The sequence below is a fragment of the Crotalus tigris genome, unplaced genomic scaffold (assembly GCF_016545835.1).
Source record: "Crotalus tigris isolate CLP2741 ecotype Arizona unplaced genomic scaffold, ASM1654583v1 scf7180000017774.6281472, whole genome shotgun sequence".
NCBI classification, from domain to species: Eukaryota; Metazoa; Chordata; class Lepidosauria; order Squamata; family Viperidae; genus Crotalus; species Crotalus tigris.
The window spans coordinates 2,222,667-2,236,576 of record NW_024096625.1 but is presented as its reverse complement, the minus strand read 5'-3'; the positions used below and the strand labels follow the sequence as shown (position 1 = coordinate 2,236,576).

The 13,910-nt window shown below is 37.8% G+C and overlaps 1 protein-coding gene across 1 annotated transcript in view; it reads right to left on the bottom strand.

The window, feature by feature from the left end:
• The window catches only part of CPVL (carboxypeptidase vitellogenic like), a 54,031-nt gene extending 46,366 nt beyond the window's left edge, over positions 1-7,665 (bottom strand). The window contains exon 1 of the mRNA XM_039341986.1: positions 7,644-7,665. The gene's annotated coding sequence lies outside the window, so the exon portion shown is untranslated. The remainder of the gene's footprint in view (positions 1-7,643) is intronic.
• Between the last annotated feature and the right edge of the window lie 6,245 nt (positions 7,666-13,910).

Here is a 13,910-nt window from a genome sequence, read left to right as displayed (position 1 = left end):
ACAATCTCAGGAAGAATTGCGTCTGAAAGGTAACAGGGTCCCCAGCCAAAATAGGGTGGGTTTCTGTGCATCGTGCAAGAGTATTTTGAAGACATGAACACATAAACCCTTAAAGAAAAAACTGTCTTTAAAAGTAAGGCTGCAAGGGGTTCCTATAGCTATGGAGTTGGACACAGGGTCCGCTCTCTCTATTATTTCTAACAATACATTTAGGGAAATTTGCAACAGTAGTGGCATTCGAGCCAAACTAAGACCATCAAACATAATTCTCACAGACTTTCAAAATTCTAAAGTGTGTGTTAAGGGGGAGGCCACCCTTAACGTGCAGTATAAGGATTTTGAAGGTCCTCTAGATGTGTTGGTAGTGGGGGGGAACGCAGGAGCCTTATTGGACTTGATTGGTTTGAGGCTCTGGGCATCCAAATCACTGGGCTGCACAGTTTGCAAACGTCATGCCTGGCAGAAGTCTGCAAGGAGTTTGCAGATGTGTTTAGTTCAGAGCTTGGATCCTTCAAGGGGCCTCCAGTCTCATTGAGGTTAGACCCAACAATCATCCCCATCAGGGTTAAGCCAAGGGGGGTACCCTTTGCCCTCAAGGCCAAGATTGATGCTGAACTGGACAAGCTGATACAGCAAGGTATTTTAGAACCTGTAGATTCAAGCCCATGGGAAACCCCTATAGTAACGCCTTTAAAGGCTAATGGGGAGATACGTATTTGTGCAGATTACAAATGTACACTAAATAAGGCTTTACAACAGCATGCTTATCCAGTTCGAGTGGTAAGTCACATTCTGGCATCTCTTAAGGGGGGCAGCATCTTTGCAAAGCTTGACCTGGCACAGGCCTACCAACAGTTGCATGTTGATGAGGCAGCTGCAGAAGCACAAACTATAGTCACTCATAGAGGAGCTTTTAAGGTCAAGAGTGCAATTTGGGATTAATGTAGCCCCTGGCATATTCCAAAGCGTCACGGAAAGCACGCTGCGTGGAATTCCAGGGGACTGCCCCTATTTTGATGATGTCCTCGTTGCTGGGGAGTCATCTCAAACGCTAGCTGAGAGATTAAGGGCTGTCTTGCTTCGCTTCAGAAAAGCAGGCCTTAAACTGAAAAAGGAAAAATGCAAAACTGGAGTCAATTCCATTGAATTCTTGGCATTTAGAATAGATGCCCAGGGTATCCACCCTGCTGAAGGCAAGCTGCATGCCATTCAAGAGGCCCCTAGCCCTAAATCCAAGGGTGAGTTGCAAGCCTTCCTGGGCCCCTTAAATTTTTATCATGCTTTCCTACCTCACAAGGCTGCTGTGGCAGAGCCCTTACATAGGCTCTTGGACAAATAGGCTCCTTGGCAGTGGACTAAGGTCCATGAAAAGAGTTTCAATGAGGTTAAGGCCTTGCTAACTTCCAATACTGTCTTAGCTCATTTCAACGAGCAGCTGCCTATGTGCATCGCCTGCGATGCATCTCCTTACGGGGTAGGAACAGTACTCAGCCATCTGAAGGCTGATGGGACTCAGGTCCCTGTAGCTTATTATTCCAGGACCCTATCTTCTGCTGAATGTAATTATGCTCAGATTGACAGAGAGACTTTGGCCATAGTGGCTGGCATTAAGAAATTTCATGATTTCTTATATGGCTGCAAATTTACAGTCGATACTGATCATAAATCTTTCTTGGGATTGTTTACTACAAACAAACAGACCCCACATATCATTTCTCCTCGTATGCTGAGATTATCCATTTTTCTGTCAGCATACAACTTTACCTTAATTCACAAACCTGGAAAAGATATGGGTCATGCTGATGGTCTGAGTAGATTGTCCTTGCAGCAATTGGAGCCTGATCTGGCTCCAGCTGTTCATATTCTGTCAATTCAGGAATTACCAGAGTGTCCCCTCAATGCCAGGGATGTGGCTGCAGAAACTGCCACTGATCACACGCTCACACGCGTGTTGTCATGGGTGTTGTAAGGGTGGCCTGACAAGTGTCCCAATATGGAGTTTCAGAGCTTCTGGAAAAAGAAGCCATGAGTTTTCCACTTTCAAAGGTTGCCTGTTATGGGGTAGCAGAATTGTGATTCCTACCTCGTTGAGCCTAGAATCTTGTGCTCTTTGCACGATAGACATCCTGATATAGTAAAGATGAAAGCGCTTGTGCGTAGCCATCTTTGGTGGCCGGGTCTCGATAAGGCTATCGAGGCCCAGCGTGCCAAGCGTGCCAACAGTCCTGGCCTGAAATGCCTCAGGCCCCAGTACACAGGTGGGAGGAAACTCAATTCCCATGGTCCAGGGTGCATATAGATTACGCTGGGCCCTCTCAGGGGCAATTCTTCCTCATTGTGATTGACAGCCATTCCAAATGGCTAGAGATTGTTCCTGTTTCCTCCACTACTACTGCCAGGACCAACCAGGTGTTGAGAAGCATTTTTGTATCACATGGTCTTCCGGATATGTTGGTTTCAGACAATGGTCCCCAATTTACTTCTTCTGAGTTCCAGGCTTTCCTGCAAGCCAACATGATCTGGCATGCGACATCGGCTCCCTTCCACCCGTCCTCCAACGGAATGGCTGAGAGAATGGTGCACACTACCAAAGATGCCCTCAAGAGATTGACTTATGGTAACTGGCATCACAGGTTAGCAGATTTCCTTCTTGCACACCGCACCACACCATGCACTGCCACAGGAAAGAGCCCTGCTGAACTCCGCTGGGGTCACCGCCTCATAACGAAGCTGGACAGGCTGCATCCTGACCGGGTGGCTTCACAGGTGTCACAACCGTGGACACCTAGGAGACTCCAAGTGGGTGATCCGGTCTGGGCACGCAACTATGGACCTGGTCATCTCTGGGTGACAGCTGTGGTCTGCAAGGCCTTGGGACCATTGTCGTATGAAGTGACATTGGGTGAAGACCATGTTATTTGCAAACACATAGATCAGCTGCATTGGCGATTGGACTCTCACTCTTCCGCTCCTGGCTCTGCTCTAGGGGGGGGAGGGATGATAATATGCAGTATGAAGATTCAAGAGATAGGGGGTTTCCCCACTTATCCACAATCACTCCAGACAGGGAGACATACCGGGGGTGTTCACATTACTCACCTTCAACTAGTAACACTCCAGACAGGGAGTTTGACAGGGGGTATCCTCATATCTCACAAGGAAACAATGACCAGAAATTCCAGCAAGGGCGAGGGTACGTCCCAGCAACTACCTCACAAAGGAGGTCAGCAGGAAGGGGGTGGCCAGGGAGGCGACTCCTGATTCCGGCACCTCTGGCACAGGTGGGAAAACCTCTGAGCTTAGGGGTGACCCTGATGCCCAGAATCCAGTATTGGCTGGCCTCGGGGCTGAAGGACAGTGCTTCCAGGGAAGGTCCATTGTGGACCTGGGGACTACCATCTCTCTCCAGTATGCTGGACTGGACAGAGAAGGTGGCAGGTTGACCAGGTATGCGGGGCAACAAAGTCCTGGCCAGCTGAGCCTGGTGGGCGAACAGGCAGGCTCCAAAGGTGCTTGGAAATGTAGGGCTACCACCGCTGGCTCACCTCGCCTAGCAGGAAAGCAAATGAGCCCTGCACCTTCGCCATGTCTGAGAAAGTCGCAAAGGACCAGATACCCCCCAAAATACCTGAGAGAATATGTTAACCTGGAGACCAGTTTTGAAAGGGACTGCTGAAGGAAAATTCCACAGGTAAAGGGGCTGTCTTGTGTTAAGGGGTCCTTTTAATTTCAGATTTATTTATTTCCAAAAGGATGGGGCGTGTGCCCAATTTAAAATAACCAATTACACATTCCATGTATGTGACAGTACGAGCGTGTTCCCCAGGTCTGAAGAGGTCGCAATGGATCAATCACACACTCATAAATCTTACGGGAATTATTACAGTGTGTGATGGATCCGGAACATGTCCGGTCAGTGAGGTCACATATACGAGCAGAAATGTTTAATCCGGGGGAAAGGGGTGTTGTGTCCTGAGCCTGCAAATAAGCAGGCTCGGGACATTGCAAGGTCCTGGACAATTGCAAAAGCTGCCTGCGACCAGACTGAGTGATGCCAACCTTGTGCGTACGCGCAAGGCGCAAAAGCACTCAGTAATTGTTGCCAATTTGTTTGGGTCTCTTGAGTTGTTAAGAGAGGCTGTGTGCCTCGTAGTTTTGCCAGATTGGAAAAAGCTGTTACTAATAAAAGACTGCTGTGTTCAAGATGAGCTTCCTCACTCTTCATTACTCTCAGGATGTAACAGTAACCCTCTAAAGATCTAAATTTTCCACTTGACAACAATTAGAAGAATATCATCAATTCACATAAGAAAGCCTCTCTGAAGCACCAGAAAATAAATGGCTAAAATCACCCCACAATCTTTGCTGAATATCCAAGGCAAGTTGCAAACACTATAGAATGAAATCAGCCCAAATGAGAAATTAAGCAAAAAGGACGTTTACTGGAGGGAAAAGTGGTTGGCAACAGCTTGAAGATGGGATAACATTTTATCCCTGAAAACTCAAGCAATTTTTCAAAATATCCAATATATTCCATCTTTAGGAGCTGGAGATAATGTTCTTAGCACTCCTTCTTCCCATTTGTCATCACAAAAATTACTATAGAGTAATTTAGAGTGAGAAAGTGAGGTGAGTGTGAGCTTTCACAGTTTTCACAGTTGAGGATGGATTTGAGACTAACAATTCCCAATGCCAATCCCACATGTTAACTCCTAATCTACTCCTGCTGTCTTCTAGATGAATAGAAATAAAAAGTTGAAAGCATAAATATTCATGCAAAAAAAATGGAAACCAAGAATATTTAATCATTTGTAACCCTGTAATCTTCCAGAACTTCATTCACACTTTTGGCCCAGCTCCATGATAAACTGCTTACATTTTGCTGAGTATATACAGTATCTTCACATCAGTGTCTCAGCCAACAGCAGCTTCTGGAAAGAAGCTGAAGCTAGATCCAAAATATAGCAAGAAAATATTTTTCCATTGAAAATGGAAGAAAATCCCTTTTGCCTACGGAAGAGGAGCCAGAAAGAGGTCAATAACTTGTAGTACTCAAACTGGTCTACTGTAGATTTTGTCCCCTCTTATCGGATCATGAAGCCCAAGCCTAAGTGCCCATGTCTACTTTGGCTATCAGAGTGACCAGACCTTCCCACAGCAAGGGATTTTTGTGTCATTGATCACTTTTTGCAACCTTATGACAAGCAAAGTCAATGGGGAAACCTGTTCCACTTAACAACTGTATTACTCAACAGCTGCAATGGTTCAGTTATCAGCTATGGCAAGAAAAGTTATAAAATGGGGCTCAATTGTTGTAAATCAAGAACTACTTGTATTCAGAAACTGAAATGGATTATGATAACCAGAACAACCCTAAATACTGTTTATGTTTATCTTACTCTGTCATTCTTTCAGAGTTATATCCTATACCATCTCAAAACTAAAAAAATATCATGAAAGTACATAAAATATGTTTGTTATCACATGTTTTGTTTGAATTCTAAGGCTGAAGATTACAGGCAGACCTTACTACACTGTTTAGTGACTGTTCTAAGACTGATCCCAACATGTAAGGAAAAAAGTTTTAAGTCTTTTAAAATTGTCACTTCAAAGTTGCCCTGTTTTTTTAAAAAATCTTACTTTTATTTTGGAGAGCATGATGATGCACATCAAAGTCTTATCTCATTTTGTTATGCCGACATTGTAATGTAAATTGGATTGGGAGATTGTTATCCATAGACAATATAAAAACTTGAAGGGCCACTAGATAGCAGCAAAGTTAGCCAATAATAATAATAATTATTATTATTATCTAGCAAACTTCCAGATTCTTACAACTTAAGTCTATAGCCCTATCATTAAAAACTATAGATGAATATAGACTGAATGTCTCTAATCACCGTCTAATATCACACCTCACAAGCTCCAAAATAACTATTTGCGCTATATGTAACAATAATAGAATATACCCAATTCCTGAAGTAGTCTATTATTTTTTTATCTAATGTTATGTACAATTTGGGCCAGGAAGTAAATATCAAGAAATTCAATTTTTGTACAGTACGTAAGCTCCCAGAGTCCTAGATTGAGATGGTGGCTATAGAAATTAAACAAACAAAACAAAACAAACACATACACACATAAACATCACGAACACCATTTAAACAGCAATGAAATTATACCTACCTTCCTATAATTAAACTTCACTGAACCCAAATTCTAAGTGCATGGCATGAAGGTTATGCTATCTCATTTTCCCTAACTGCACATACACTAAGTGGAAGAATTAATTTTCTGTACACTTTTTTTTGGTGCCATCTAGTGGTCTCTAGATTCTTTCAGACAAGTATGGTCTGTATTACACTGTAAGAATATTCATTCAAAAAACGATAAAATTTCTTTCTATATAATAGGTGCAGCTTGGAATGTTCTTAGATTGTGACAATAATTCTTGCTTTGTTAAGTATAACAAACATACATAGCCAATTTAAAATGAATAGCAATGTCATGTGTATGCAGTTATTCATTAAGTATAACAAGTTGGTGAATTACCAGGAAAAGTGCTATATAATTTTTCTTAATGCTATTGAACTGCAACTATTCTATAGATCACTTTTCTTTCTCAGATCAATATTTTACTCCTGGTACTTTTCCATGTGTAAGTCAACAATTTTCTTATTCGCTTGAGAGTTTTCTCTCCTTTCAGCTTAAACAAGTCCTTGCTTCCTGTTATTTATTTACCTTTTAATTGTTTTTCCTATCTTTTCATATTCATTATCATTTTTAGAACAAAAAAACCCCCCTCTGGAATATAATTTCAGCTTTCCTAAGATATTGATCATGCCTAGATTTTCTGAAACTCTGTTTTGTTAAAGTTTATTGTCTAATCATAACTATGTTAGAAGTCAGTCTCAGTAAAATCCAAAATCTATTTCCAAGTCACATACTGAGCATCAGAGCTAAGGCCTGTTCAAATTATCCTTTATGAACTAATTCTTGTTTGTATTAGTTGGGTTCTCATAATTCATTATGCAGCTAGAGATTCATATGTGGATTTTGAAAAGTTACAGCCTTTAGAAGCTTCAGAAGTTGTGACCAAATTGCAATTTTTAAACTTAAGCAGAAGTCAATATTAAAAATACAATTGAAGCAAGATTGTATTACCCATATTTATTTTTAAGTAAAGGTAAAAAATGCAAACTGGATCAACAATGTATAAATGGCAAGATGACCTGATGATCAAAACCCTGGCCCTTCTTAATATGTGCTGTACACACCACACACATACTTTGACTGCCATTTGCTCCCACTATTTTTACATCACTGACTCCTTCCTCTCACCCTACCACAATGTCCCTGGATTCAAAATCAAATTAGTTTTTAATTTTAGCCTTCAAAATGTTGCTCAAAATTAAGAAAGATAGTAGTGCAAGGTCAAAATATGATTTTGTGGTCAGGGTGTTGGGAAATGTAGACCAATATAGCTACTAAATCCGAAAAAGAGTATTATGCAGTGGTTACCTGACATCCCCTATTATTCAGATGAAGAAACTAACAATAGAAGGTTTGTGTTAAGTTAGGCAACCCTTGGATACAAAGACAAGATTATAGCAGTCATAAATAAATAAATTATCCTTGCTTACCTGTTTCAATTTTGTTTTGTCCTATGTTGCTTATTTTTTGCACACATATTTGAGCAGGTATGGAGATAATGCAGGGTCTAAATGTTGTCATGCATCTGAGAGTTTGTTCCTGATTCTGGTTCATTAGCTAAGCAAATGGAAGATTATAGTCATGCTATAATTCTATACACTCTTGTGCTTGATTAGTTGATAGTGTGCTGTGATAAGCAAGCTAGTATAGTTAGTGTGTTATGCAAATAATAAATTGAACCATGGTTCAACATCCCAGGCAAACAGCTATACAACTGTTCATTTAGTTAGGGTTCAGCACATTAATGAATTAGGCTATGGTTAAATCATATAATCCCAAGAACAGAAAAAAAGACTCAGATGAACCTTATTTTATCTTGTTCTGTTGTTTGAGTTCATGTAATACTGAAATGTGAACTAGCCAAACAGTTTGGATTAAAATAATTCACCAAGCCACAAATAACCTATTCACTAAGTTTGGCATGTTGTATAAATGTCCTTTATTTATAAACTAACACTGGAATAACTTGTTAAGCCATATTGTCAACCATAATCTGCAATTATGCTTTGTTCTAAAGTTGGCACTTCAGCTATGGTGAAGTATTTATGAAACTAGCCTAGGAGTTAGTTTATGGTTCAACAGCCATTAATCTTCAAGGAAAATTTGTTCCATATTTGTTTTTTTTCTTTATTTTGAAAACAAAGGGAATGAAAGGCACCCTTATCCAACATGTTAGTGAAAGCTTTTTGTTGTTGTCTGCAAAATAAAACTAAAAGAAAAATATGATAACCTCAAAGATTGTTGAGACATTTACAAAAGAGGAAAAGTACTGGCAATCTGGGGTTGAGTTTTTATTGCTGTCTCAAATAGTTTTTCTGGAAAACTATCATTTATTGATTGATTGATTGAATTTATATAGCTGCCCATTTCACTTGTATATCACCCTGAGCAATATACATAATTAAAGCAAAAATTAAAAACTAAACATAATCAATCAATTAAAACAAATTTTTAAAACTTTAATAACAAAAAGACAATGAAAAAGGGCTACCATGGCAACAACATTTAGACTGTTGATTGAATACAAACATTGGTTAAGCTTAAGACATAATTTGATGCATTTTTGGTTTAGTGGATGGATATAATTTATTGACCAAATTAAGTTTAAAATATTATAATATATAAATAATGTAGATAAGGAAATGACTTCCTTGCCAAGTAGGAATATGAATGGCCATTTTTTTTTCTGACCAGGTACGTGAATTGCAGAAAAGTAGTGTTTAATACCAAACAAAAAATATTAATATTTGCTAGAAAAAAAATCCAAATGATCAGTCAAAATCTGCTAGTAGTCTTGGGCTGGAATCCACAAAATTGTACAGTTCTAATCCTAGTATCTGAGGGGTGTTTTAGGTTATGTTTTTCAAACAATATTTTTTAAAAGAAGAGTTAAGGTTGATATACATTCTAAAATATGAAATCCTTTATTTGAAGACATTTATTTCATTTTGTAACAGGAGGACTGTTGTGTAATTTTGTGTTATTTATTTAATGATATGAACCTCTTTTACCCATTAAGAGATTATTCAATGCAGCAAATAGTCCTTTTGATTTTCCAAAGGCAATATCTCCAGTTGTTGGATATATTTCACAATGAAATTATTATATTCACAAAGTCTTTCCTTCTTGCCAGATCTTCAGGGAAAAAGAGATAAATATAATTTCCACAGGTTTCATAGTTTAAACCAAGGCTATTATGCAGTAAAATTTCCATCACATTATTCTCCAATCAAAATGTACACAACAGACGTACAGTTCCCACATCTATTTCCAAACATTATAGCAGCTGCCACACATCTGTATTCCATGGCTTACTAAGCTACTTAGAGGATAGGTAAATTAGTGGTGGTCTCCAAGGATTATCTAAATTAACAGAAAAGTATATATTTCCTTTGTATACAGTTAGATTGTAAAGCTTCAGCTAGATTATGTATAGAAGTTGCAGCTGACCAGAAAATTGTTCAGTTAGTAGGATATCATATGGCAGTTTACATTTATAATGGATGCTAATATTAATACTCATTACTTCAAATCCTAGGTATATATTTTTGAAATAACCTCTGGTGAATTATTCTAAGAAGCTTCTGCCCTTAATGTAAAGTGAAAGATAAACATAGGCAAATCACTATAAATAAAATCTGCTGTCCCATGACAATCAGTTCTTCTAATATAAAATCTATTCTGGCAGCTCCAAGCATTCTGTATTCCTAAGCACAATGCTTTTCCCACATTGAATAGATATTTAATTCTTTCGCTAGCCTTGTTTTTGTAAAAGTTCATTTAGGTTTTCAGTTTGATAGGACAGAATAGATCTGTCTGGACAATCTAGGCACAGAAGACAAAATTAGTCATGTTTCCTTTATACAAATTGAGAAAAATAAATATGTTCTGATATTAATTTAGCTATGGACTACCTAATAATGATGAGAAAAAAAATTAAAGAGTTGGACTCCAATGTACATGAAGAATATCTGATCGGGAGAACTGAGTGTTATCCGAGATAAACAAAACGCTTTTTACAGTTATCTTGGACAGCAAAGTCTATAGTTCCTGACAAATGAATATGTTTATTGGAGTTGCTTTATTTGTTAAAAAATATCTGAAGGGCATCATGGTGTCTATCTCTGATTTAAATAATAATTGAGACAGAACATAATTTTGATTTCCAAATGGAACAAGAGAACATCACTGCATTATGGTATAGGGGGTAAGATATGGATTTAGGTTCAGTACCTTCTTCCACTATGAAAACTATCAATGTAGTTATATAAGAAGAGGGCATGCCAGTAAATAAATAAAAGCACAACAATTTTATGTGGTATGCAATGCCCCGTGTCTCTTCCTAGTCCCAGCCCTCAGTCTTCTTTCTCTAGCCATATTTATCCTCCACCTTGCTCACTGCTGGTTTCCCAACTCATTGTTTCCCAGCTCTCTAGCTCTTCATATGCCTTACCTGAGGTTTCCTTTCGTTCCCACTTCCTGTCTTATTTCACATTGTCATAACATTCTCTATCCACTGGCTGCCTTGTTAGCCTTCTTCTCCATCTTTGTAATTTATGAAAGATCCAGACTTGAAACAAGATTAATATGAAGGATATTTTTGTACTGTCAAGCAATTTTTTAAAAAGACAAAGGTTGATGCAAATTTTCACTACATTTACACATGCAACTTTATAAACATTGATACTAACTTTAGAAAACATAAGTGCAATTTAAATTGATATGTGGTTCATCATAGTAGGAAAGACTTTATATAGCTGCATAGTCTTCCATCCAGGACTAACTTTTAATGGGGACTCTCAAATATCTCTTTATATTTATTTTAACTGTGCCTGGACTGAAGAGCTCTTCAAACAGAGAATACTATTAAGTGAAGAACTTTCTATAAAGAAAAGAATATGGCCACCTTTGCAAGACCTTGAAGAGAGGTCTTCCAATTTTGATTGAAATAGAAGAATTCAAAAAAAAAATTAGACAAACTTGAGTAATGAGCTGAAATAATAGAATTTATCGGGGAGAAATGTAAAGTTCTGCCTCTGAGTAGAAAAAAGATAAGACATGTACATAATGGGGCTATAGTATCTATGAAAAGGTTCAGTGTAACCTTGCCAACCACAAGTTAAACATCATCTAGTACTGTGATAAGGCTGTAAAAAAGATAAATACTATGTTGAAGAGGATTAATAAGAACATAGTGTCTGGATCACAAAAAGTAATTGTCCTGCTGAACTCTACCATGCTCCATATGTAATATTATGTCCAGGTCTAGGCACCATAGTTCAAAAAAAATTGACAATGATAAATTGGAAGAAGTTTAGAAAACAGGTAGGTTAAAATCATAAAGAAGGAGATCCAGACTCAATATGAGAATAAACTTTCAGATGGTGGATCTTGCTGTGGCTTGAAAATTAAATATCTTCAAATAGAGGCTGGAAGGTATGTACCATATCTGTGATGATATGTGGGAATAACCTTGGGAGACAGGGCAAAGAGATAAAACACAATTATAGCTGGAACAGAACACAGCCACCTGCATCCTATCTGGTGTATACAAATGCAACAAAATGACATCAATTTTGATGGGTTTCATTGACAGCCAATTTGCTTCTGGACTCAATTCAATTGCCTATACAGTCCTTTTTGGCTCTGGTTTTTGAGATAATATTCTCCATGCCAAAATCTACATTCTGAATACACACAAGGGGAGGGGCACTGGAAAATCACTTTGGCCTAGCTTAAACTGTGAAGTATGAATGCTTACCTCAGATATAAAGGTAGTAGATTATTTCTCGCATAACTTTTTGAAGTAAGTATGATATATCTACTGTTTAGTATTGAATGTTGGGAAGAGTTGGTTTGTCTACCCAAAGTGCAATTGTTGTTTATTGGGATCGTTGATGTTTTTGCTACTTCAGAATTGTAAGCTGAATTGTACTAGTTTGAGTATGTAGCATGCATATAAATATATTTAAATAAAGACATGTGAATGAAACTTGACTCTTTGAAGTTTTATGTTTCATTGCAAGCAGGAAGATTGCTACAAAATAGCTGCCTTCTTGAGCACTGCTCTGTTTTAGTTAACTTCAAGCTATGCTATTTTCTAGACTTTAAAAGCTTCTCAAAATAATATTGAGGTTTCTCAGCAAAACATGAGAAACGTTTCTTCAGCTTACTGGGTTTTAATGTTTCATTGGTTAATCTATCACTATAAATGATACTTTCTGGAGTAGAATTAATTCATCACTATGCCAAGTGAATTCCATTGCTAAATAACTGCCTGAACAAAAATATATATTTTAGTGCATAGACTTTAATCTTGCTTACTGTGGAAGAACATTTTTCTTTTTATTTTCTTTTTCACTTATATTTCTATTGTAGTCTGTTGCTTCATCCTCTCATCTTTGTATTTCCATTTCTTATTAGCAAATGTATCTCTTATGAACCTTAGGACATGTCATGTTACCTCTTATCCAATGACTACCACAATGCCTCATTGGCAATCAAATTATATCCTTTCAATAGTTACTTATGGATTAAATATCCCTGTTTTTGTTACTTGGCAGTTTTACATTATACCAGTGACAGCTTTTAAAATTTTAACATTTTTAGGTGAAAGCTAGTTTGTCAACTAACTCGCCGTAGATTTTTTTAAAAATGCATTAACCATAATCGTGTCAATTTTCATTTGGAGAGACAGAGAGAGTTCTCAGATGGAATATCACACAAATCAATCTAGAGTTCTGTCTAGAAGCATAAATTTCAGGCTCAAATTATTTTATTTCAGATACATAACATAAAATCTAGTTTTCTGGAGAAGTCTATAATTATGGGGAACAGGAAAAAAAAGATAAAAAGAAAAGAATCACCATCAGCAAGATGGTTGGACCTAGTTGCAAGAATGAAGGTATCACATTGCTGGACAGATTGCCCTGGAAAAAAAACTTATCTATGTAGTCATTAAGAGTTGACATTAACTTTTGGGCACTTAATCATATCAATCAATCAGTCAGTCAGTCAGTCAGTCAGTCAGTCAATCAATTAATAATTACATAATTATAAAAAAGAAAGAGTAAGATGCTTCTAGAAGATGTTTGTACCATTCTAGTGTACTGTGACATTCTGGTTGAGAATCGGTGTTTCAAAAGTTTTTTTCTGCTGCAACTCGGCAATGTATTACTTCTGTTATTCGAGTCTCATCACTCAGCATTGTTATGGTTTCCCATCAACAGATCTACGTGCAGCTGATCAAGCTCTTCTGTCTAAGCTGAATCAATTGGTTGTGCTTAAAAAGAAAACATATATTGCTGACTGCCAAAGAGCATGTGGAGTTGCTGAGCAATACAAAGAAGTCTAATAAAGATATAGTATTTGCCATAAAACTTTAGTTTTGGAAAGAAGTAGAAACTTCCCGGAAGAAGCTAACTATACACAAAAGTGGAAACAGTATACACACAATAGCCTTAAAATTACCCTGTGGTAAAGTGGGAGCCGGTAAATTCAGTAAAGTCACTTATATTCTAATAGCTTGCCCCGTCAGTGTTGGTGGGGGTGGTCTTGGAGGGTCTTTAGATGGGCTGTTTATTGTTGGCAGTTCCTTGATTGGAGTATTGTTTATTTGATTGTTCATCTGATGTTAATCTTGGAGCATGTATTATCATGCCACTGAATTTAATCTCTTTAATCTCCCTAACTCTAAC